The 25,501-nt window shown below is 37.5% G+C and overlaps 1 long non-coding RNA gene across 11 annotated transcripts in view; it reads left to right on the forward strand.

The window, feature by feature from the left end:
- LOC102151173 overlaps window positions 1-25,501 on the forward strand; it is a 115,502-nt gene that overhangs the window by 66,474 nt on the left and 23,527 nt on the right. For 8 of the 11 annotated variants that reach the window (XR_005369483.1, XR_005369478.1, XR_005369479.1 and 5 more), the window contains 2 exons: window positions 9,446-9,531; window positions 11,739-11,975. This is a non-coding gene — a long non-coding RNA (uncharacterized LOC102151173). Of the gene's footprint in view, window positions 1-9,445; window positions 9,532-11,738; window positions 11,976-13,394; window positions 14,151-25,501 lie in introns of those variants that run through there. The other 3 variants (XR_005369485.1, XR_005369487.1, XR_005369486.1) reach the window with 2 other exon arrangements.

A 25,501-nucleotide genomic window follows, 5' to 3' on the forward strand; every position in this document is an offset into this window, starting at 1 on the left:
GCAATAAAGTATCCTTTAATTAAGGTATACACATAGTTTCTTTTATTTTTATTTATTTATTTTTAAATATTTTATTTATTTATTCATGAGAGACACAGAGAGAGAGAGAGGCAGAAACATAGGCAGAGGGAGAAGCGGGGTCCCTGTGGGGAGCCCAATGGAGGACTTGATCCCAGTACCTCAGGATCATGCCCTGAGTGGAAGGCAGATGCTCAACCACTGAGCCACCCAGGCATCCCCACATTGTTTCTTTTAGACATAATGTTATTGTATACTTACTAGACTACACTATAGTGTAAACATAACTTTTTTTTAATTTATTTTTTATTGGTGTTCAATTTGCCAACATATAGAATAACACCCAGTCCTCATCCCATCAAGTGCCCCCCTCAGTGCCCATCACCCCAGTCACCCCCACCCCCCGCCCACCTCCCTTTCTACCACCACTTGTTCGTAAACATAACTTTTATATGCAGTACAAAAACAAAAAAAATCATTTGACTTGCTTTATTGCAGTATTCTGGAACTGAACCCATAGTATGTCTGAGGTATGCCTGTGTTAAAGAGAAGAGTTGACTCTTCAAAGAATTAAATTTCATAAAGAAGAGAGGGACGTAGGACAATGTTCCAGGCTGGGAGTTCTAAAGAGATGTAAGGGCCATTTGCATTGCCTAAAACTTGACTGAAGATATTTTCATTATAATTGAGAAAATTTTATAATGGTCTGGAAAGTTGGATAATGTATTTGTGTTAATTTTTTTTCTTAGAAGTGCTAATGGTGGTATGGTTATGTGGGAAAACATTTTCATTTTGGAAAGACATTCTGAGGCATTTAGAAGTAAAATGTCAGGATGTGTGTCACCTATTTTCAAGTGGTTTAGCAAAAGGGAAGTATGTCTTCATGTATATATAGAAAGATGGAGCAGCTGTGACAGTGTGCACATCCTTGAATGCAAGTGAGCGATATATGGTTGTTTGTCTTACTCCCTCAATTTTGACTGGGTTTGAAAATTTTAAAATGTAAAAATCCAACTAAATAAATAATACCACAGTTCACAAACAAGTGAACAACAAAGAATAGATGTCAAGGAAGATAGTATAGTGAGCTCACATATTTAAAATTGCTTTTTCTTGTGACCACATTATAATGAGAATGAGGAAACATAAAGGGATATAAACTCACGCAAATGAGATGAATATAAGGAATACATCTGCATAGTACTTATATCTAGAGATTTCTGGAATCTGGGAAAGGGTGTATTTGAGGATGTATAGTGGGGAAAGTCACACCTAGAATAGTGAAAGGGCTACAGGTGAAGAAAGGCCAATGATCAACAAATTCTATTATATACCCAGCTCTTCATTAGTTATGTGGTGAAATAATTAAATATAGACAGAAAATCACGAATCACTACATAGTTGATAAACACTTGCTTGTAAAATGAAAGTCCAAGCGAAACAAATTTTAAAAATTACTTTGGAGTACAAGAAAATTTATAAAACAGAAGATTAAAAGCAAATAAGTAATGAAAAAACAAATTACAAATCCCCAAATTCTAGTACGTATTCTTAGAGTCAAGGAGGATTGTATCCATAAAAAAAGGACAGAATGCAAGGAAAAGAAACAAGAATAAGAGCCCTTAAAAGTTAAAAACTTAATTGCCAAGTATAGTAATATTAATGTTGAAGGATAAATCAATGAAATTATGCAGAAAGCATAACAAAAACACTGAAAGAACACATGAAAAAAAATTTAAAAATAGGGAATAAACCCGAGGAGACCATCATGTAAATAATTGTTCTCCTAGAAAAAGAAAACAGATGGGAGAACACTATCAAAGAGATACTAATATTACTACTAATGGTAATCATACTGATAATATTACAACTAATATTAACAATAGTAATACTTTGTTACTTTACTTAACTGTATTAAACAACTAAATCCTCATATCAGATAAATTATAAATCATTCCCAGTGGCCTGAAGCCAGGGCAGTAGTATAACACAGGGGGCTATGCTCCCAACCATTAGTGAAGAACTAATTCGGGTTCAAGTTGATAAGACCCACTGAGTACTTAGGTTAGTTGTTGAAAACAGTCCAACAAGAAGACAGAGAAATAGAAAAGTTCACAAATGAGAAAAAGTAGCAAACTTAAATGTTTCTGAAGAGGAAAAAGAAAATCAACAATAGTTGGTTAAAAGAGGAAAAATAGACAGGTATACTTCTCAACACTAACCCTAATATTAGAAAACAATTCAAAGTTCTGAGGAAAAAAAATCTAAAAAAAAATTCTATACTTAGTCAAATTTTTATTTTAAAATTTTTATTTTTTACTAAGTGAATTTTTAAAACATAACTAAGGGAAAATAAAAATATTTTTAGGTACCCAAAGACTGCAGTATTTATCCCTTCTTAGGACCTATCATTAGAATGTATTCCAGCAATATTAGGGTATAATATATCTGACAAAGGACTACATCTAACAAGATTTGAGGGCAGCCCCCATGGCCAAGCAGGTTAGTGCCACCTTCAGCCTGGGGTGTGATCCTGGAGACCCGGGATCGAGTCCCACGTCAGGCTCCCTGGATGGAGCCTGCTTCTCCCTCTGCCTGTGTCTTTGCCTCTCTCTCTGTGTCTGTCATGAATAAATAAATAAAATCTTAAAAAAAAAAAGTTGACTAATTGTTAGAACTCAATAATAAGGCAAGCAACCCAATTAAAAACAAGCACAAAATATTTAAAAAGGTACTTCACAAAAAGAGATTTTTAAATGACCAGTGAACACTGAAAAGATTTTAAATATCATGAGGGAAATGCAAAATAAAATCACTATACCTCGATTAGCATAGCTAAAATTAAAAGGATGATAATGCTAAGTTTTGGCAAGGTGTTGAAACAATTAGAACTCTCATATTTACCAATAGGATTATAAAGTGGTACAACTACTTTGGAAAATAGTTTGTCAACTTTGAACAAAAAGCATACAACCCAACAAGGCCAGTTCTAGATTTTTAAGATTTAAGATAAATAAGAACCAATGTCCATGTAAAGATTTGTACCTGAATGTTCATTGCAACATATTCAAAATCATCCCAAAGTGGAAATGTTAATAGCAAAATAAATAAACAAGTTGTGATATAACCATACAATGGAGCAAACTACAGTACTGATACAGTAACCATGTGGTTAAATCTCAAAAACATTCTAAGGGAAAGAATCCAGACACAAAACACATACTGCATAACTCCATTTATATGAAATTATAGGAAAGGAAGCTCTAATCTATAGTAAAAGAAAAGTATTCTCTGGTTCAGGGTGGGAGATTGAATGCAGATGTACATAAACAATTTTAATTTAATTTAAATTAATTAATTAATTAATTTTAAAAAATTAAAAATTAACACAATTTTTCTGTGTGTTAGAAATCTTAATATTGCTTTTGTCAGCAGAAATTGGAGTGATATAATTGGAAGGTAGAAAGAAACAAGGAATGATTCTTTTCTAGAGCCTTCAGTGGGAGGATGGCCCTGCCAACACTTAGATTTTAGACTTCTAGTCTTCACAGAGAGACTGAATGAATTTGTTATTTTCAGCCACCTAGTTTGTGCTAATTTGTTATAGCAGCTCTGGAAAACTAACACAGTAATCATATTTAAAAAATAGCTCTGGATATAACCAGAAGAAAAACCAAAACCAGTTAAAAGTTGTTGCCTTTGTGGAGAGGGTTTGTGAGGGGGTGAGAAAAGAGATTTCTCTTGCTTTTAAATTTTTTTAATGAAATTATTTATATTTGATTTAACACATGTATTACTGAGTTAGATATTTTTTAAAAATATTTTATTTATTTATTTGAGAGAGAGAGAGAGCATGAGTGGGGTGAGGAGCAGAGGGAGAAGCAGGCTGCATGCTGAGCAAGGAGCCTGAGGTGGGGGCTTGATGAGGGACTTGATCCTAGGACCCTGGGATCATAATCTGCCCTGAAACCAGATGCTTAACCAACTGAACCAGGCTTAACCAGGTGCCCCTGAGTTAGCTTTTTTTTTTTTTTTTTTTTGAATGAAACATTTTTAAAAGAGTAATTAAGTTGAAAATATCCCAGGGTCAAATATAAGTGAGCAGATGATTAGGTAGGGAGTTTAGATGGCTGAAAATAGGGCTGATTCAATTGGAACATACAAATTTGAACTATTAATAGGACTAAGTATCCCAAGGGGCACAATGGGTCTACTAAAAGATTCAATAACTAACTCAAATTACTCTAATTTATCTTAAGACTCACTTGTTTTGCAATAATAAAAAAAGAACTTTGACTTCAAAGTATGTGACTCAGTGTATGGTGTGCATATGTCTTCTCTCTGAGGGATAAATGAGAGGCCAAAGAGGATTTTCTTTTTCCATGACTCAGACCCTTTATGGAGGAAAAAGAAAGAATTAGAGATAAGAACAGGGTGCCTTGCTTTTGAGGATATACAGGGGGAATCATCCCAGTTAATGCTCTTGATGCCTTTGCTGGCTCCAATAAGTCTTGTAGAGACTGCAGCCTCCATTCCATGTATTTCCTCATTTGTTTTGCTCCATCTCAAGATTTTCCAATGGTCTCAAAACTAACAAGCCCAAGTCAGTTTCACAATGCTTTACTTTAAACAGGAAGTACATAACTGGCTTACTTCTCTCCTCTCCTCCTTTCTATATGTGTGTCTATATGTCTGTCTGTCTGTCTAGCTAGCTAGCAATACCTGGGTATTACCAGAGACCCTGATTCAATAGGTGTGAGATGGGGACTGAAACTTTTTAAAAAGAATGTATTAAAAAAAACCCCCACCTACTCTAGGTTTATAAGAGAAAAACTGATACTTCAGCTCTAGTTCTAAACCATAATAAGTGACCACAGAAGAGATTTTAATTCCATTCTAGTCTACCCGTCCTGCTACTCCATGCAACAGTATTGTTTCAATTCTCCTAACTTTGGAAAATCAGCCAATCTCCAAACTCACTTTTCTTAAATGTGATATAAACTGGGTTCTTTGCTTAGAGAGACTGTGTCCTACCAACACAGTTGCCCCTTAGCAAGTAAGAAATTCAAGTTTATATTAGATATCAGAGGGGTGGTCTCTTCCTCGACACTTGTCAAATGATTCTTAAAGTTTTATTTCTATGAAGGTTTAATTTTTCTTGTTTCCTCTCCCATCATGAAATACAGCTCAAAATCATTTTGCCAAAACAGTAACCAGACCTGAATCCATCTTCCTATCCTGATTCTAATTTAATGGACTTGACACTGCAATGTGGGCTGCCTGACTGGCTGGTCTCTGCACCTGCCACTGTAGATGGCAAAGCTCTCATTGAGAGAAACAGAAACAATATTCATAGGTCAGTTGAGGTTTAATGAAAGCAATAAAAATAATCCTCAGAGTGGATAGTAGATGGAGTTATCCTCTGGAATAATTCTATAAAGCTATCACAATTACAAGGTATTTAAAGTTAAGAACTGTGATACAAAATTCAAAAGGTTTATTGAAGACAATGTTCTACACTTAAAGCATAACTGAAAATTGTGCATTACATAGTAAATAGAGGGGAAAAGTGTTCTTAAAAACATATGGAGAAATTGAATTTCATCAAAATGAAATCTCTGGTTCTGTGAAATCCTCTTTTCATTTAAGAAAATGGAAAGTCAAGCCACAGATAGAGAGAAAATACATATATGACAAAAGATTTGTATCTAGAATATATAAATTGCTTTAAAGTTCTCTCTCTCTCTCTTGCTTTCTCTAACTTCAACCATCCACTTAGAAAATGGGCAAAAGATAGATACATATGTTTCACCAGAGAGGTTATAAAGATGGCAAATAAACACATGAAAAGATGTTAATCATCAGCCATTAGAGAAATGCATTTTAAAACCAACATACAATACCACCACATACCTACCAGAATAACAAATAGTGGCAATGCCAAGTGCTGGAGCAGAGTAACAGGATCACTCACACATCACTCATACAAGGCGTATCAATGACATGGACACTCTGGAAATAACCTGGCAATTCTTTAAACTAAGTAATGGACTTACAATACAGCCATTCATTGTGTCCGTGGGTATATATCTCAGAGAAATGAAACTTATTTCACAGAGAGAGAGAGATTTTACCTAAGTGTTCTTGGCAGCTATAATAGCCAACCATTGGAAGTTAACTAAATGCCCCTCAATAGGTAAATGGTTGAACATCCATACCATGGAATACTAATCAGCAATAAAAAAGAAGTGGACTATTGATATGCACAATAATTTGCATGAACCTCAAAGAAATTATTCTAAGTGAGAAAAGGTAATCTCAGAAGGTTACATACTATATTTATAGTAACATTTATATGTTACTTCTATTTATATAACATTTGTTAAATGACATAAAAAGGGAGACCAGCTTAGTAGTTGCCATGGGTTAGGGATGGGGGTGGCTGTGGCTATAGAGGGGTAGCACATGGGAGTTATGTGATGATAGCACCATTTTATATTTTGACTGTAGTGATGGAAACATGAATCTATGTATGATAAAATTTCATAGAACTAAACACACACATGCACACAAAGGAATGCATGTATAACTAGTAAAATCTGAAAAAGGCCTATAGTTTGTCCCAATATCAATTACCTGGTTTTCATATTGTACTGAGGTTATATAAGATGTTAATATTGGGGTAGGCTGGGTGAAGGGTGCACGGAATCTTCCTGTACCTTTTTTTCTTTTGCAACTTCCTGTAATTGTATAATTATTTCAAAATAAGAAGTGAAAAATATTAGTGATATATGGTTCAAAGTCTGAAAAGTTATAATTCTTGAAGTGAATTAAGCCATGTTTAAAATGTGTTCACATCAGGCAGCTTGATGATTCAATAGTTTAAAAAATAATTTATTACCTTATTACCTCTGTCAAGTAATATAACTTCCCCCCAAAATAGAAGAAAGAGTTCAACTGGTAAAGATCTTATGATATAAGTCAAATGTTTTAGAAAAATTATTTTTTTTAAATGCACAATCCAATGTAAGAGTATATCTATCTATCATCTCCCTCTCTCTCTATCATCTATCTATCTATCATCTGTTTTTTATCTATCCAAAACTTGATAACATCTGTTAATTTAGACAGGTTCATTACCAGATATTTTCTTGGGAAGTATTATTCTTTATTATGAATTATATCTTTGCAAGTTTTAAAATTTATATATTTTATTTTTGTGTGTATTTTATCCCAATTTAGTTTTCTAAAAGGTTTTTCAAAAATATAGTTACTGAAATCTAAAAAGCAGGGAGCAAAAAAAAAAAAATAAATAAAAAAAAAATAAATAAAAAGCAGGGAGCCACTGTCATACTGCCCTAGAGTATGTAAAATATGATTTTCTATTAAAATATTTGATTAACTTCTTCTCAGAAATTCATCTGTTATTATGAACAGGGAACAGCTGTGTTTACATTTTATTTTTATGCACACGAAATTTTGTTGAAAGAAAGGATAATAATGCTGGTTTCTGTCACACAGAGAATGTGTTGAAATGACACATATTTGTATTTTTCCTAATGTTCTTGGTTAGAATTTCTAAATGCCTGGCTTTTCTTGGCTAAATTGGAATTGGCTTGAAAAAGTCCATGTTGGCTGATTTTCCAGCACTGTCTTGAGTTTCACTATGGCAAATGGAATTGATTTCTATTCCACAATTAAAATGTCACAGTTCAGAAATTGATTAAAAAGGGAACACAGGCATGTCCCAAGGAATTCCTGAAAACTAGTTTTCATGGTTTTTATTTTTTCCAAAGTGAGATAGATTTTTATGTCTAAATGTGAAATTAGGTTTCCTATTTATGAAAAAAAAAAGACTTCTCATTCTGAAAATATGAGGGTGTCATACATTTACTGTGACTATCCACTTATCTTCCATAGGAATTTTACAGTCCTAGGGTTTTGCATACTTTAGAAGATCTGATCATCATCATCATATCTCCTACGCGAAAGTATCAGTAATCACCCTAATGACAGCTTCTAACTTAAAAGTTTTCCCTGTGATCCACTCACCAGAAGCTGTGACATGACTTCTGGTTCTTCTCAGAGAATGCTGATTACCACAGGCCATCAAACCCACTGATAAACTCATATATCCTTTTGTCCCTCTTTAATGGATTTTCTCTTCTGATTTTTCTGTCTGTGATAAACTTGTAGCTTAACCACTATATTTAAAACATACCTAGTCATCTTAAACAGAGAGCAAGAATTATTTAGATGATGTACTAAAATTACTAAATTTACCTTTCGTGTTAATATGCTAGGTAACATGCAGATTGACCTATTTACGGGTGCCTCTGGCCTAGAAAACAACTTCTAGCTTAAAGCTTAAAGATATCTCATAACTTTTAATTGTGTTTTCTACTCACATATAATGAGCTTTCTTACTATTTTGTGTTCTGGAGGTGACAGATATATGATTATGGATTTGCTACAGGAGTACTTATATTTTTTCACACAGATAAGCTGCATGGCCAAGATACCTTCGTATATACCACTCAATGTATGTAAGAACCAGGTTCATTTAGTTGGAAAGTATAGTTACCTGGCTTTGACATATTCTTGGAATTTATTAATGGCTTCATTCCAGGCCTTCAAAGTAGTTTTGTGGTCTTGGTAAATGTATGCCATAGACTTAGCAGCAGCAGCAGCAGCAGCATCTATTCCTGGGCTATAAGGATAGGCCATGAGCTAAAGGAACAGAATCCTTTTCACTGACAAATCTAGAGACTTCATCACTTTCCATCAATGCTTGCTAAAATATGATGCTTGTATCTGAGTGGCACAGAATATAGAACATATGGTACTTGCACCCCAATGTCGCGTGGGTAAGTTTTTTTAAATAGTTGTATATTTACATTAGTGTGTATTACAATACAGCTAAATTTTAAACTCATGATTTCACATCCATATTGTTTAAGGTGATTAAGGGAAATGTGTACTTACTTAAAGAAAACATTATGTGAAATAAAATATATAAGATAGGGCAGCCCTGGTGGCCCAGAAGTTTGGCGCCATCTTCGGCCTGGAGCGTGATCCTGGGGACCTGAGATCGAGTCCCATGATGGGCTCCCTGCATGGAGCCTGCTTCTCCCTCTGACTGTGTGTCTCTCTCTGTGCCTCTCATGAATAAATAAATAAAATTATATATCATAAAATGATATATAATGCTATGTGAAGGTGCCAAAAATTGTGAAGTATTTTTTGAGTGTATACGTTTTGTGAAATGGTGTTTAAGGGGTGGAGAACAGTGTAGTACTAGAACCAAGCAAGGGCCCGAGAAAACAGGAAATGTAGTAGCATTTATTATTATAGACAGGTGTTTGCTAAATCCCATCTAAACTTTTTTCAAACCTATAACGTAGGGACTGTTACCCATAATTTGTAGGTGACAAAAACCTCAACTATGTGGTGGAACAAGAATTCAAACACAGGCCTCCCTGCTTCTGGTGCCCATAAACTTTTATCTTCAAGGTAAGAGAAAATAATGCACAAGGCCAAATAGACATTTAGGCAGGTGTGCTTCTGGTCTGCCACTGACTAAATGGGCTCCTAATAAATTGTTGCTTGTTATTTTCCATTTGTAATGGACACAAAGATTGACCAAGTTATACTTTGTTTTGCAAATGCCACAGCTAATACCTTTAATTTGAGTAGAGCTTTTCAAGTAAAAGATAAAGGCAATTACTGTATTACTATTATTTTTAAGTTAATTTAGCTCATTGATTCACCAGATCAAATTATCTACAGAAAACAAAATAGATGTTTATGGGTAATGTCATTCTAGCTTTGTGCTACTATTTGAAGTACCTAGTTTTCTTTTGAAAAACAATATTGTTCTTTGAACTTAATTATGAGACTTGTATTGGGGGAGGCTCAGCTTAATAACAGCTAATCATAAGAACCTGGTAATAAGTAGAAATCCAGATGAGGAAAAGCGGTATCAATTTAAAAGACAACTCTTTTAAGAAGGGCTAGTTCAAAGTGAATCTTCCTTACCTCCCTCAGAAATGAGTCATATGTTTCTAGCACAAATGAAAGTCTTCATTGTCAAGATATTCCTTATACACAATAGGTGGCAACGAGAGTGAGCTGTTCTTCCTTTTTTTCTCTCAGGCCTCCAACACACACTTCACACAGCCACACACTTCCACATGCATCACTCACATACACACACAGCTCTAGAGGCCACATATATCCCTCATGGCACACAAATGCACACACCAGTCCACATGTACCCATACATTCTCATGCACACCACACATATACACACTCACACCACCACCATCCACACATACATGGCCACACAGTCATGCCTTAGAAAGGTGGAAATGAGGGCAATAACATTGCCTATTGAGATTTAAAATATTTCAGCCACACTTAAAATTTCAAAGTTGAGACTTACTACTTGCCTTAAAGCCCTGTTTCCAAAATGTAGCAAAGTGTCACCAGGGGCACTTACCAAAAATACAATCTGGGCCCTGCCACAAATTCTGAAAAGAATTCGAGGGAGGGGCCTAAAAATCTCTGTGTTATAAATGCCTACCCACCCCCCCAAGATTTTGTTTATTTGAGAGAAAGAGAGAGATAGCAACAAAGAGCACTAGTTGGGAGGAGAGGGAGAAGCAGACTCCCCACTGAGCAGGGAGCCCCCCCAACCCCTAACCGGGGCTCCATCCCAGGACCACCTGAGCCAAAGGCAGGTATTTAACCAATTGGGCCATCCAGGTGCCCCTATGCCTCCCTTTTGAAAGGATGGCTCCCTCCATAGACTTTTTAACTTGAGTCAGGCAGGGTTTGATTTACCTGAGGCTGGCAAAGCTTTTGTTGGGGACCTACATCTGCCAGGCTCCTCTGAAGGCCCTTGGTATTCTCTGGGCAGGCATGAGGAGGCACTAACGTCTGGCCCAACTTCCCAGTGAGGGGGCCCTTGTAAGCTGGGGGGATTGGGTTCAGTCCTGGGGCCAAGGACGGAGCCCCTGCAGCCAGCAGTATCTCTGCTTTGCTGCACCAACAGTGGCACCTGGCCTGTGTGGCTCTGAGAACCTCCTAGCACTAAGTTAGCTCCAAGAAAAAGATCTAGAGCAGAAGCCAAACTGTGGTTTGGAGGCTTCCCTGAACCAGATTCATGGCTGCCTTGTCTGCTTCCTCCTTGCAGGGCTGCAGGGGCAGGGGCAGTTGATGTTCCTGTTGGAGCCCTGGCAGCAGCAGGGGGCCTTGTGGGCCTGCATGATCAAAGGGCTCGGGTTTTCTTACCACTCGCTCCCCCAACCCCCATTGGTTCTGTAATGCCTGAGCAAGAAACAGGGTGGGAAATACAGATGTGCCATCACAGTAACAACTTGAGAAACTAAAATAAACTTTGAAACCTCTATGATAAAAAGCAAATTTTGTTACGCTGGGCTAGAGGAAAGACTGAATATCTTTCTATTCTCTTTGTAGAAAATGATCTTGCAGAATTATAGTTGCATGCAGGAGGGGTCAAAAATACAGGGAGAATATTAAATGGTGAATTAGGCAGTTAGTTAATATTAATACAAATATCTGATTTTTGTAGATTTAGTGTTGATTTTGGCATTTACCAGCTTCCTAAATTTGTGAATGTTTGTGATTTCTTTTGTCATTCTAAATAAGTCATCACTTTTATGCCTAATTTTATATTCTTTTTCCCCTCCCACCAGGGATCACCAAAATATAAACTCCAGTACCAACCAAACTTGAGTCTATCCATGGAATCGTAGAAAAAGAATAATCACATAATTGCTGCCAGATTCCATCAAAGAGCTCTTTATTCAGGGAAGATGCTGCCTTGCCCAGCTTATGTGAGTTTCCCTGTGACTTCTCAGAAATATCATTTGTGTAGAATGAAGTCTGTGTCTGCCCATTAGAATAAGATTCCATTAAATAACTAAATCATATTCCACGTTCATCCAGCTACTTCCTGATGATTTGGCTTTCCTGATAGTTTTCTAAGAAAAGAGAATCTGTTGGTCAGTTTAGTGGAGTGTCATTGGTTGACACTTGCTGTATATTAATTAGGTGGTTTATTTATCAGTCTATTGTGACCTTTGTTAGTGTGCCTATGTGTTCTTGGGAGTAAGCCATCTTGGACCATAAAATTGAATTTCTAAGCTCGAAAGGCTATTGCAGGGCAGATCTTGAACTGAGGCGTCTATAGCAGGGGAAACACCATCTTATAAAGAACCTATTTGCACCTAGAAGAATGTGCAGAATATGCCATTCCATGTTCCTATAGACACTTTAAATTTTCTTTGTGCACTGCACCCATTTCCTTTAAATCTTTGTATTTTATGAAAGTGGAGAGCCCTTTTGTCAAGGACGTTATTTCACAACTCAGAATGTAACTTTAAAATGCAAGTCAATTCTTATTTTTTTCTTTTGTTCTTTTCCAGAACTTTGAAAGGTATTAGTCTTTACAGTTTTCATATCATGTGTAGGTACTATCCCATTGAAATATATTGCTTTAGCACAGGTCACAGGCAAATAATATTTCCCCTCCTCAGGTTAGGAAAATGTTTCAAGAAAATTCAATGTAGTCTGAAAATATGCACTTTTTTATTTCAAACAGTACATAAACTTGTACTGTGGTTTTTAGAAAGTGTCCTGTACTTGTCCTTTTTTAAAGTTTATTTGTTAAATTCAGTCGTTCTGGGGCCTAGAAGATGTAAGACACTTCCTAGGTATTTTCTAATTGGAGCTACTTCTAGCATCAAGAGAGAATGGACTCCTTGGGCCTTGTGATTGAGTGCAAATGTTGCTCTGTTTCACAGATGGGAAAGATATGAGAAAAAAATTGTCCAGCATCTTAAGAATCTTTGTCTTCTCTGTCTAATTCCACTATGTACACAATATTCTTCCTCACGCTCCACCATTCATGCCATTCACCTGAATGGGCCCTTTTAGCAACCAAACCACACTTCCAAATCAGGGAACTAGGACACCAAGTTAAAATGAAAAATTGTTAGGAAGCAAGGATTACTGTTTTATTGTTCTTCTCATTAGATAATTTGGAGATAGGTCCTAAGATAGATTTACAGTTCAAAATTCCAGAGATTTGGCTGCATGGATTCCATCAAAGCACCAAAGATGATTGGTTTCTTAGGAATTATTTTTTAAGATGATGATTTATTCTGACAGCTCTTTCTCTGAATTTTATTTCACATCTGTTTATGAGAGATAGTGATGACTGTTATTCTAGAGATGCTAAAGTTTCATGTTTAAACTCTTTAGTTTGCCAAACTAAGTATAATTGCTACTTCACTTGGAATAAAATTCTAAAAATCCTAGGCTTCCTCCAAATTTAATCTCTCTCGTAGATGCTGTGGTGTGCTACCCAGATGCCTCCTTCATGAACAAAGTACTCACTGTGCCAGCTGCTGAAGGCTCACATTTGAGTACCCCTCGGGACATTGCCCTCAGTTGAAGGAGCTACTTCAGCTAGGTTTACAAACTCTCACCAGAGGTAGACCATGTCCAGTGAGTGGTGGAGGCAGGGGAGTGGGAAGATAGAAGCTCAGCCGTATTGCTTCATCCAGGACAACCCTGAAAGGCTGTTCCACTTTCGTAACAGTATGTGGGAACTGGTGAAGCTTCTATTGCCCTGAAGTCCATCTTCTGCTCCATCCTGCTTCTCTCACTCCCTTATAGAGAATTTGTCCCCAGAGCATTCCCCGGTAAGATGACACAAATTTCTCCTTCTTAGTCTTTTCTTCAGGGACTCTCACCTAAAACAATCATATCCCCCATTATCTTTTACTTTGAAATATGAGTTGTCGATTTAATTAATAGGTTTGAGCTTCTGATTTTCATTTAGTTTTTAGTGGTAGTGTCAGCAAAATAATATGTCCCATTCACAATCAGTAGTCATATAACTGCTAATCTGAAATCTATTTACATAATCCATTAGGTTTAAAATATATACTTAAAGATACAAATGCATTCATGGCTACTAGGATCATTAATGACTAATAAAAATGCTACAAGGGGGTGCCTGGGTGGCTCACTTGGTTGAGCATCTGCTTTTGGCTCAGGTCATGATCCTGAGGTCCTGGGATTGAGCCCCACATCAGGTCCCCTGCTCAGTGGGAAGCCCGCTTCTCCCTCTCCCTTTGCGACTCCCAGCCACTTGTGTGTGCATATGTGTGCACGTTCTCTTTCTCTCTCTCATAAATAAATAAAATATTAAAATATAATTGTACAAGCAACCAACTTGCCTGATGGCCTGTTTAATTTCTTTCATAGTCCATTTAGAAATTCTAGTTTCAGCCTTAGGATACGAGGAGAAATTTAACTCAAGAGACATTATATTTTAGTGGTCCCATCCTCCCAAAACAGTAAAAGTACCTTCTGTGAAAACATCACCTGGTTGGTGATAGCTTTGGGAGTTGTCAGATGTCCAATATCTTTGTGAGGAGTTACGTGATTAAAATACAATCTATGATTTTTCCCTAAGTTTGAATGAAGGAGATCATGAGATAAGTAACATTTCTATGGTCATATAGATAAAAATCCAGGTTGCTTCTGCTTCATAGGCTAAGAAAACATCTGCAAACAGAGTATTCAGCTATCTCCATATCTTCACATGGGTCACTCAGTTCCTAGCCAATTTCCTGTTACCTCTCTTACATCTAAAGAATATATGAAAAAATAAAAAAATAAAGAATATATGGGTTCTCCCTCCCAACACAATGTTGTTAATAAAAGTGAGAATAATGGCATTTCTCTTTAGGCAAATCGCACGTATTGTCAAAACCTGCTATTGCTTATCTCAATTTGTGAAAATCATTAAGTGGTCCTTTATATAGTGACAGTTGATAAATTTGGTAAATCTAACCTTCTTTTGACTTATGAGACTAGAGACCAGGAATAAAGGCTTATGTAACTCAATTCTGAGGGCAAAAACCAATGTTTAGTTCAACTTAGGGGCCAGTCACTTACAAATTTTGGCAAAAAACCAATTTTTCCTTATTTCAGAAGTATGTTCTTTTTTTTTTTTTAAGATTTTATTTATTTATTCATGAAAGACACAGAGAGAGAGAGAGAGAGAGGCAGAGGCACAGGCAGAGGGAGAAACAGGCTCCATGCAGGGAGTCCGATGTGGGACTCGATCCCAGGACTCCAGGATCACACCCTGGGTCAAAGGCAGGTGCTAAACCGCTGAGCCACCCAGGAATCCCCTCAAAAGTATATTCTTAAGGAAGGAGTAGTAGATCTTTTAAGTTATGACTTTGTATTGTGAAAAATTATAGTTAATTTATCAACAATATATTGGTAGAATTTTTGTGGAATATTTAAATACAGAAGAAAAAGTTCAAATAATATAAAATATATCTAATCCCAAGAATAAATCTCTCTTGGTTGTGGTGAAAGATCTTTTAAAATATGTTGTTGGATTTGGTTTACCAATATTTTGTTGGAGATTTTTGCATCTATATTCATCAGAGATATTGGCCTGTAGTTCTCTTTTTTTTGTGGTGTCTATCTGGTTTTGGTATCAGGGCAATTCTGGCCTCATAGAATAAATTTGGAAGTTTTCCTTCCTTTTCCATTTTTTGCAATGGTTTGAGAAGATATTAACTCTTCTTTAGATGTTTGGTAGAATTCATGTGGGAAGACATCCGGTCCTGGACTTGTTTATTGAAAGTTTTTTGATTACTGATTCATTTTTTTTCAAAGATTTTATTTATTTATTTGAGAGAGAGAGAGAGCTTGAGCGACAGGGGAGGAACAGAGGGAGAGACAGAAACAGGCTCCCCGCTGATCAGAGAGCCCAATGCGGGACTCGTCCCAGGACCCTGAGATCATGACCTGAACCAAAGGCAGAGACATAAGGGACTGAGCCACCCAGGTGCCCTGAGCCTACAAAGTACTTTAAAAATTCAATTTTCTTTAGTTTTGTATGACCATGAGGATATGTCTTTTTATCCAAAGAAATGTCATGAAGTTACTAAAATACACAATCATCATTACATCCAAAGCACTAACACGTCAAAGTAACTGAAATTCTTTAGTGCTTCCCCTTCCCCTGTTTTTCTCACCCACACACAAGATTTTCCATCTTCCAGGAGGTGTGGCTCACTTTAAGGGTAAAGTGATTAAGGATAGGTTCCAGTTCGTCAAAAGTGTGGCAAGCCCTGAAAATTGCATGACATGAGATGGGCTTTGTTTAGGAAATGTATTTTCTAACGCCTTCACCTCTCTCATTCTGTGATTCTCACATCACTCTGTGCCTCACATCTTTATGTTTAGTTTACTCTTTGTGGTGTGAGGATTGGCGCCCAGGTTCTCTGAGCTTTTCAAACTGCAGCAGTTAGCATAAAAATGCTTCCTTTGGGCTCTTCCCCAGGGATTTAACCTTTTCTTCCTGCTCCCTGCTCCACCCCCACACACCTGCACACACATATCTGTGTGCTGGCTTCTAAGGCAGTTTTAACTGAGTGAGGTCCAGGCCTATCCCATTTTTGTTCCAAACTGGGAGAAGTGAACCAGAAAAATCACACCCCTTTCCCAATCTGGTCTGTACTTCTACCACCCTGCTTTGTTTTTCCTGATCATTGATGGTGTTTAGTTGTCTAAATGCAGATATGTTTCTAAGGAGATGTGTGTGTGTGTGTGTGTGTGTGTGTGTGTGTGTGTGTGTGTGTTTTGAAGGACCAATTATATAATTCAGCCATTTCAAAGAGAGATGTCCTTCTGCCAGTTGCTAGTTAGTTCTTACCCAATTTTGAAAATCCATGTAGGGCTTTTCAAACTATTTACATATAAATAGTAAAGCATTGCTATAAGAAAAAAATTGTAGAAATCTATCCAAGCAGAGGAGTTTGCCCATCCAGAGGCATAAAATAAGGTTATCATTGTCCTATATGTATCTTATGGGGCACACTGATTTTTTTATACTTATTTAATACATCAGAGGAAGTTATATTTACTTTGCAAAGAAGTATACCTATATTGTCAATGGAAATAAAAATGCAGAGTCATAGGATTTGATCAAACAGATACTATAGTCAAATCTTTTCAACATTTTGAAAGTGGTCTTCAACCAAAATTTTACACAGATACAAAATGTGGATCTTCTCTGATGGTGGTAAAGGGTGGTAGTGGGGTTGATGGAGGTCCAACTGCCATCTCCAATAATGGCCATCATCACCCCTTTTAGAGTGTTCAGTGCTCAATTTAAAAAGTATGTATTTGTCCAAACTTTCTTCACTTTACAGAGGACTCTGAGGCATGGAGTTTTAAGTGACATTACCAGGATAGCCCTGGTAATGCCCATTTATGGCAAAGACATGGCTGAAATCTCATATTTCTTACTCATAGATTAGAGCCTCTTTTATCAAGACACAGACTCTTACATGTCTACCTATGGATCATAATATAAATATTCTATACTCTATGAATTTTATGGAGGGGCAGTATTTTCAATCTGTCCCTTAATTTCCAAACAATTCACCAACTTACAGTTTTTGAACCATTTGAGTACAGAAGCTGAGCCCAGTAGTTATTTTATTTTATTTTATTTTTTTTAATATTTCATTTATTTATTTGAGAGAGAGAGGGAGAACATGATGGGGGCAGAGAGGGAGAAGTAGACTCCACACTGAGCAGGGAGCCCAACGTGGGGGTCAATCCCAGGACCCTGGGATCATGACCTGAACCAAAGGCAGATGCTTAACTGACAGAGCCACCCAAGTGCCCCCCTATCAGTTATTTGATCAAAAAATATTCCATGAGTTAAATAGAGTCTCTTTTATTTAAGTTAGTTCCGAATGACATTATTCCATGGATGGTGAAGAAAATATAAATAGCTCAAAAGCATTTCTGCATTTATCCAAAGACCAAGTTGGTTGCTAGTTGGCAATTTTAAGCTGATAAAGAATAAAGGCCACCCTATTTTAAGCTCTTTATCCAGTTAACTGTCTAAAATGATTTCACAGCTCAGGCAGGAAGGCTAGCTGGGTAAACAGAATATTCACAAATAAGTTGTGTAGAATCCAGGGTAGAAATGGAAGAAGCTAGGGGAATGTTTGGCCTTATGACAACTGTGGAGTTTGAGTCAAAAATAAAAGTACTGCTAGTGATTCCCCATTGACTCAGGGAGTGGCTGCCCAGCCCTAGAAGTCATTTCTTTGTGTTCTGTTTTTAGAAGTTTCTAGCTCTATTCTAAAAAAGAAAACATTGAATGCTTAGAGCAGGGCATTGCATTTATGTTTAAAAATATTTCTGAAGGGCAGCCCGGGTGGCTCAGCGTTTAGCGCCGCCTTCAGCACAGGGCTTGATCCTAGAGACCGGGGATCGAGTCCCACATCGGTCTTCTGCTGGAGCCTGCTTCTCCCTCTGCCTGTGTCTCTGCCTCTCTCTCTCCCTCTCTGTGTCTTGAATGAATGCATGAATTAATGAATGAATAAATAAATAAATAAATGTCTTTAAAAAATATTTTTGAAAAGAGCATAACTCAATCATCTTTTTTTAAAAAAAAAGATTTATTTATTTATTTTAGAGAGAGATAGTGAGAGTGGAGGGAGGGGCAGAAGGAAAGGGAAAAAAGAGAGAATCTCAAGCAGACTCCCCACTGAGCTGAGAGCTCCAGGCAGGGCTTGATCCTGTGACCCTGAGATTATGACCTGAGTCTAAATAAAGAGTTGGAGGCTCAACCCACTGAGCCATCCAGGTGCCCCCTCCATCATCTTTCTTACTAGTCATTTCCATTTGGTTGTTTTTGCCTGTGAGAAAAAGCATGGATACGTGGATTTTCTTATTTGTGGTCAGAGCGCATGCTTGCAGACTCCTCAGAGCAAAAGAGGATTTACTCACTTGGGGCTCCACGTTTGTTCTCTAAGCAAAGTAATCCCAAGTCTGACAGCACATTCCCTTTATGATTTCATATGAAATCATTATGTTTGCCTGGAGTCCCTGACTCATGTAGTGATATCAAGATGTAAATGTGTTGGGAGCAACATCTTTCTCCCTGAGTAGGCATGCTTTTTGTTTTACTCTGACAATACATGTGCACAAAGGCAGGTGTGATTGAGGGAGTCAGTGGCCCTCAGGGTAGTTGCAGTGAGCCTGCGATCAACTGACCATTGCACACTGCTACCTTTCAGCAGGTAGGAGCAGGGGAAGATGGAATGCTGGTAAAATTATTACTAGGGGTGAGGCACTGCATCATTGTAGACATAATAAAATACTTCCTTTATGGAAGGGTGTAGACCTCAGATGCAAAGTCCATGGGCAGTAAAAAGTGGCAGGGCTGGCTCAGCAAGAGAGGGAAGTGGGAAGAACTCAAAGCTTGTATTAATCTTTTTTCTAGTTCCCTGTCTCCCCAGATATTCAGCCCCTTGTAACTGCCCTCTTCCCTTTACCAGCAGGATTCTCCCTTTAATATTCTACTAGACAGACATGGACCCTGTACAATGAATATCCTTCTTGATATCTTTAGGTGATTTTGCTCTCTCTACATTTGGCTAGGAAGATGCTAAAATATTTTGAGTTAAATACTCAAATACAGTCGGTTAACAATAAGCATGTGAAAAAGGATATGCTGAATGAATTTTACAATTAAACAGGCCTGGGTTCGGTGATTCACCTTTTATTTTTGGTGTGTCTTTGGACAAATTCTTTAAATTATTTGAGTCTCATCTGTAAAATCTGGATAATAATTAATTAATTTATTTATTTTAAAGATTTTATTTACTTATTCGTGAGAGACACACAGAGAGAGAGGCAGAGACACAGGCAGAGAGAGAAGCATGCAGGGAGCCCCACGTGGGACTCGATCTGGGGTCTCCAGGATCACACCCTGGGTTGAAGGCGGTGCTAAACCGCTGAGCCACCGGGCTGCCCTGGATAATAATTTAAAGCTCATAGGTGGGGATCCCTGGGTGGCTCAGCTGTTTGGCGCCTGCCTTTGCCCCAGGGTGCGATCTTGGCGTCCAGGGATCGAGTCCTGTGTAGGGCTCCCGGCGTGGAGCCTGCTTCTCCCTCCTCCTGTGTCTCTGCCTTTCTCTCTCTTTCTCTGTGTCTATCATAAATAATAAATAAATAAATCTTTAAAGCTCATAGCGTCATTTTGAAGATTAGGTGAGGTATGATATATAAAGGGCTGGTATTAAAAAACGTTGGTTTCTTTTTTTCTCCTTTCTAGTTTGCTACCAATGCTACCCATTGGTATCTATCAGTGGTATTAAGTCTCTGAAGTATCTGATGGTAGATATTTTAAGCATGCAAGACATAAAAAGTGTAAATTTCCAGGGAAAATTCATTCTTGAGAAGTTGAAGTTATATGTGTGAGTTATATGTTCCTGAACATACAAATATGTAGGCACAGGAATTTAATCATGTGTGTTGTGTATCTTATTGGATCTCTGGCTTTTCATCTTGATCTTTACCCTAGGAAGTTGACTCGTTCATACTTTATCAAATGGCTCCTGCACTTTCTGGGTTTTGGTTAGGTTTGGCTGTTGAGTAACCACTGTAGAAAATCTTTATATATATATAAAGAAATAAAAATCTTTATATATAATCATAGATTAGAGCCTCTTTTATCAAGACACAGACACTTACATGTCTACCTATGGATCATAATATAAATATTCTATACTCTATGAATTTTATGGAGGGGCAGTATTTTCAATCTGTCCCTTAATTTCCAAACAATTCACCCACTTACAGTTTTTGAACCATTTGAGTACAGATTTTCTAATTCTCCTTGATATCTTTTGGGAGGTTGCAGAGGGTGGCATTGTTGAGAGAGTATTAAAGCTCCCATTCCCTTGATGCTTGCTGCTGGTTGTAAATCAGGGGCAGCAAAGAGTGACTTCTCTGCTAAATGCCCTAGGGCTCCCTGTGCTCACCTTGAAAGGTCACTCAGCCTTTCAAGGTGGACATCTCTGTATGACTTTTTCCTTCCAGTTCCAGTGATTGCTCCTTCCTCCTCATCCTTATGGACCTAGGGGTGCATTTAACTCACTGTAACCAGCTCAGCATTCTTGCACTACTCCTTGTGACTCTCCTATACCCACATTTCTGTAAATAGTCCCTTTGTAAATAAACCCTCCTCAAATTATCCTGATTTGAGTACATCTTTTTTTTTTTTTAGTACATCCGTTTTTTGTTGAAATCTTGATTTGTACACCAGTGAGCACTGTAGAATTGGAGAAGAGGACTTATTCCTGTAATCCAAGTTAACACAGTTTGTAGATCAGAAGTCCAAAATTTATAGTGTGTTCCCTATGACATGTTTTAACTTGAAGTGTCTCTGAATAATGATCATTATTGTTTTAAACCTCTTTTGTGATCTTCCTTCTTGATTAATTAGTATTACTTGGGAAAAAGAATCGAAAACCAGAAGAGAGAAATAAGGAAGACTACAGATGTGTGGAGTATACTCTCATGCAGCTGTAAAGAAATTTATTGGAATAAGTTTTAATTTTACTTTATAATTGTGCTCTTCATTTGGATGAGTTTCCCTTCAATTTTTTTGAACTTAAGGCTGTGCCTGGGGTATAGTGTTCCTGCCAACCTCTTACACTGGATATTGAGAAGAGCCCCACTTGAGACTATTACTGAAAACTAAACAAACACTATTAAGACCTATTTGCTAATTCTATGAATCTTCTCTTCCTGTTGCATTTTGTTTTTTTAAATTTAATTTTGGAGATATTTGGAAAGGTAACATTAGCTAGAAGAAGAAACTTCATGAGTATTCAGGAGCCTGGGATGATGGTGGCATTGATGTAAGGCCGCACCTGGCCCAGACATAGGGTTGGTTAGTGATGGCCAGGGGTGGAATCTCTTATCAGACCCAAACTTAAAAATACAGACTCCAGACAGAATTTATTTTTTATGTGAAAACAGAGCCCAAGAAAGAAATGTGTGCTGGGGCAAAGAAGAATTCTCTCTCTCTCTCTCTCTCTCTCTCTCTCTCTCTCACTCTCTGGGTACTTTTTCCTTTATCAAAAGACTGATGGTTATAGCAAGGCAGTCTTGAAAATACCAGTATGCTCTTCACAGGGCTTGAAAATGTTATTTTCATTTGAACTTTGAATATTTTTTTTTACTTTATATCAGTCACTTGGAAACAATTGTTTCAAGAGATGGATTATACTTCCCTGGCAATCTTTTCACCTGTTAATATAATAATAAACTTAAATCAGTGCATATTTCACAGAGAACTAACAATATCTTAGATTTTTGGTTGGCAGCACATTAACCTACAGTATAAGAAGTCTGTTGATGGATGTACAGGTTTTTCCACTCACTACACCTTGCATTCGCAGAGCAGATAGTTGTGCAGCTAAAGCACATGTGAACACAGAAGAGTAGGATTAGCAATCTTACTATATGACAAATAATATAAAAAAATCTAAACAGAAATGATTAGTTTCTATGTGGCTCTTCAGAAATGTTTATTTCTTAAGATAGCATAATATTTGTTAAGACAAGATGGTCTCAGTTGTCGTTTCTCTTACTAAATATTTATTTCCTCAAACTATTTGCTTACCTTCCCACCAAAAACTAAACAAATAAAAACACTTTATTTTACAATTAGTAGTAAAGAGCTAATTATTTCCCTTACTAATTGCTTTTTTAAAAAATCAGTCTTCTTCTATGTGGACTTACCTGTGTTTGAGGCACACTATGAGAAGGCTTAAAAATCCTTTAATGAGGTACTTCAGAAGAGCCTACATAATTTGAGTTGAGATGAACATTTTTGTGGTACATAGATATTTGGTTTAAATAGAGGATCTTAATCTGAGTTTTACTGAAACCAAAGCAATCCATGGGAAGACTTGGTATACCCTCTGAATGCCCTGATATATACAGAATTGTATATAAATTCATTTATATGCTCCCATACGCCCCTAAAACAGGTTTAAAAATTACTAGTATCCACTCACTCAGAAATTACAAATAGAAAATGAATTTTTCTTCTTTTTAAAAATAATGATAATGGTAGAAGTAGTAAGCTTTTTGAATAATAGTTCTTTTATTATTGATAAATGTTAACCATAGGGTTCTTCAGGGATCAATATTGGCATGACTCAGTTATTCATTTACCTTTTTTAAAAAAAGATTTATTTATTTATGATAAACACACACACACACACACACACACACACACACACACACACACAGAGGCAGAGACAGAAGCAGGCTCCATGCAGGGAGCCCGATGCAGGACTCGACCCGGGGACTCCAGGATCGTGCCCTGGGCCGAAGGCAGGCACCAAACCGCTGAGCCACCCAGGGATCCCAGTCATTCGTTTATCTAACACACAAAACATGCAATGAGAACACAGTGTGTGGGACCAGGGAGGGATAGGACAGTAAATCAGATATTGCGTGCCGTGTGAGAAGGTATAAGACAAGATGGGGTAGAAGCATTTCTGAGTTAAGCCTCCTGAAAATCACCATAGCTCACAACTAAATAATGCAGAAATGGAATCATCAAGAAATGTAAAGGCCTGTAAAATACGCAAGCATAAATATTGGTATGGTACTTTTTTTTTTTTAAAGATTTTATTTATTTATTCATGAGAGACAGAGAGAGAGAGGCAGAGACACAGGCAGAGGGAGAAGCAGGCTCCACGCAGGGAGCCCGATATGGGACTTGATCCCGGGTCTCCAGGGTCTCCAGGATCACACTCCAGACCAAAGACAGGCACCAAACCGCTGAGCCACCCAGGGATCCCGGTATGGTACTTTTTGACATAGCATACCACAACCTAATGTTTAAAAAGCCCCCTATTACTATGATTTCTGAAAATTTTTAGATTTAAATATATATGTCAAGCCACTTTTAAAAAGGTATATATATGGTAAAAGGGTATGCCACGCAAATAAATTCTCCTCACCCCAACCCCAGTATTCCAGTTTGCTTTCTGAAAGATAAAATTGTTATCGTTTTGTTTTTTCTCCTTATGATAACCATGTTGGTTTAATCAGGATAGCTTCTTCTGAGACTTTCTTGGTGTTATACTGAGCAATTGTCTAATATTAGGAGGCTTTCTAGAAATTTCTTGCTAATTCTAGAAACTCTGATGAGGCAAAGTCAGATGCTTGGGGCCAAAAGTCTCTAGAAGAGGTGCTTCTCATGGTTCCACTCTTCTAAAATGGCCCCGGGAAAAGCACTGATGATCTTTTTCTCTCTGGATGCAGACCTGGACTTTGAATTTGGATTTGGGACCAGAACTATCCCATCATCTGAATTTTTATTTTTTATTTTTTTATTTTTAAAAATATTTATTTGAGAAAGAGATCAAGCATGAGAGAGAGAGAGGGAGAGAGAAAGAGAGCTAAAGAATGCATGCATGAGTGGCGTTGGGGGAGTGGTGGCAGAGGGAGGGGGAGAAACAGAATCACTGTTGAGCAGGGAGACCAATGCAGGGCTCAATCCAGAGGCCCTTGGATCCTGACCGGAGCCAAAGACAGATGCTTAACCAACTGAGCCACCTGGGCATGCCACCCCCCAACACCTAAATTTTGATCTCAAGGTTACCATGATTTACTTGTATAGTACCAAACACAGCTCTTTAAAATTTTTTAAATTTAAATTCAACTAATTAGCATATAATGTATTATTGGTTTCAGAGATTGAGGTCAGTGATTCATTAGTCTTATGACTAATGATGAGCACCCAGTGCTCATCACATCACATGCCCTTCTTAATGCCCATCACCCAATTACCCCATCCCCCCCACTCACCCCCCACCCCCCCCCGCCACCTCGGTTTGTTTCTTATGATTAAGAGTCTCTTAAGGTTTGTCTCCCTCTCTAATTTCATCTTGTTTTATTTTTCCTCTCTTCCCCTATGCTTCTCTGTTTTCTTTCTTAAATTCCACATATGAATGAGATTATATGATAATGGTCTTTCTCTGATTTACATATTTTGCTTAGCATGATATCCTATAGTTCTATCCATGTCATTGTAAATGACAAGTTTTTTTTTTTTTTTTTTGGATGGCTGAGGAGTAGTCCATTGTATATGTATACCCCATCTTCTTTACCCATTCATCTGTCCAAGGACATCTGGGCTCTTTCAATAGTCTGGCTATTGTGGACATTGCTGCTCTAAACATTGGGGTGCAGATGCCCCTTTGGATCACTACATTTGTATCTTTGGGGTAAATACCCAAGTAGTGTGAGCACGTGGGTTGCTCAGTGGTTGAACGTCTGCCTTTGGCTCAGGTTGTGATCCTAGGGTTCTGGGATTGAGTCCTGCATCAGGCTCCTTGTGGGGAGCGTGCTTCTCTCTCTGCCTATGTGTCTGCCTCGCTCTGTGTGTCTCTCATGAATAAATAAACAAAAAATACCCAGGTAGTGCAATTTCTGGGTTTTGGGGTAGTTCCATTTTCAATTTTTTGAGGAGCTTCAATCAAACTTGTTTTCCAGAGTGGCTGCCAACAGTGTACAATGGTTCCCC

The sequence above is a fragment of the Canis lupus genome, chromosome 14 (genome assembly GCF_011100685.1).
Source record: "Canis lupus familiaris isolate Mischka breed German Shepherd chromosome 14, alternate assembly UU_Cfam_GSD_1.0, whole genome shotgun sequence".
In the NCBI taxonomy this organism is placed as follows: Eukaryota; Metazoa; Chordata; class Mammalia; order Carnivora; family Canidae; genus Canis; species Canis lupus.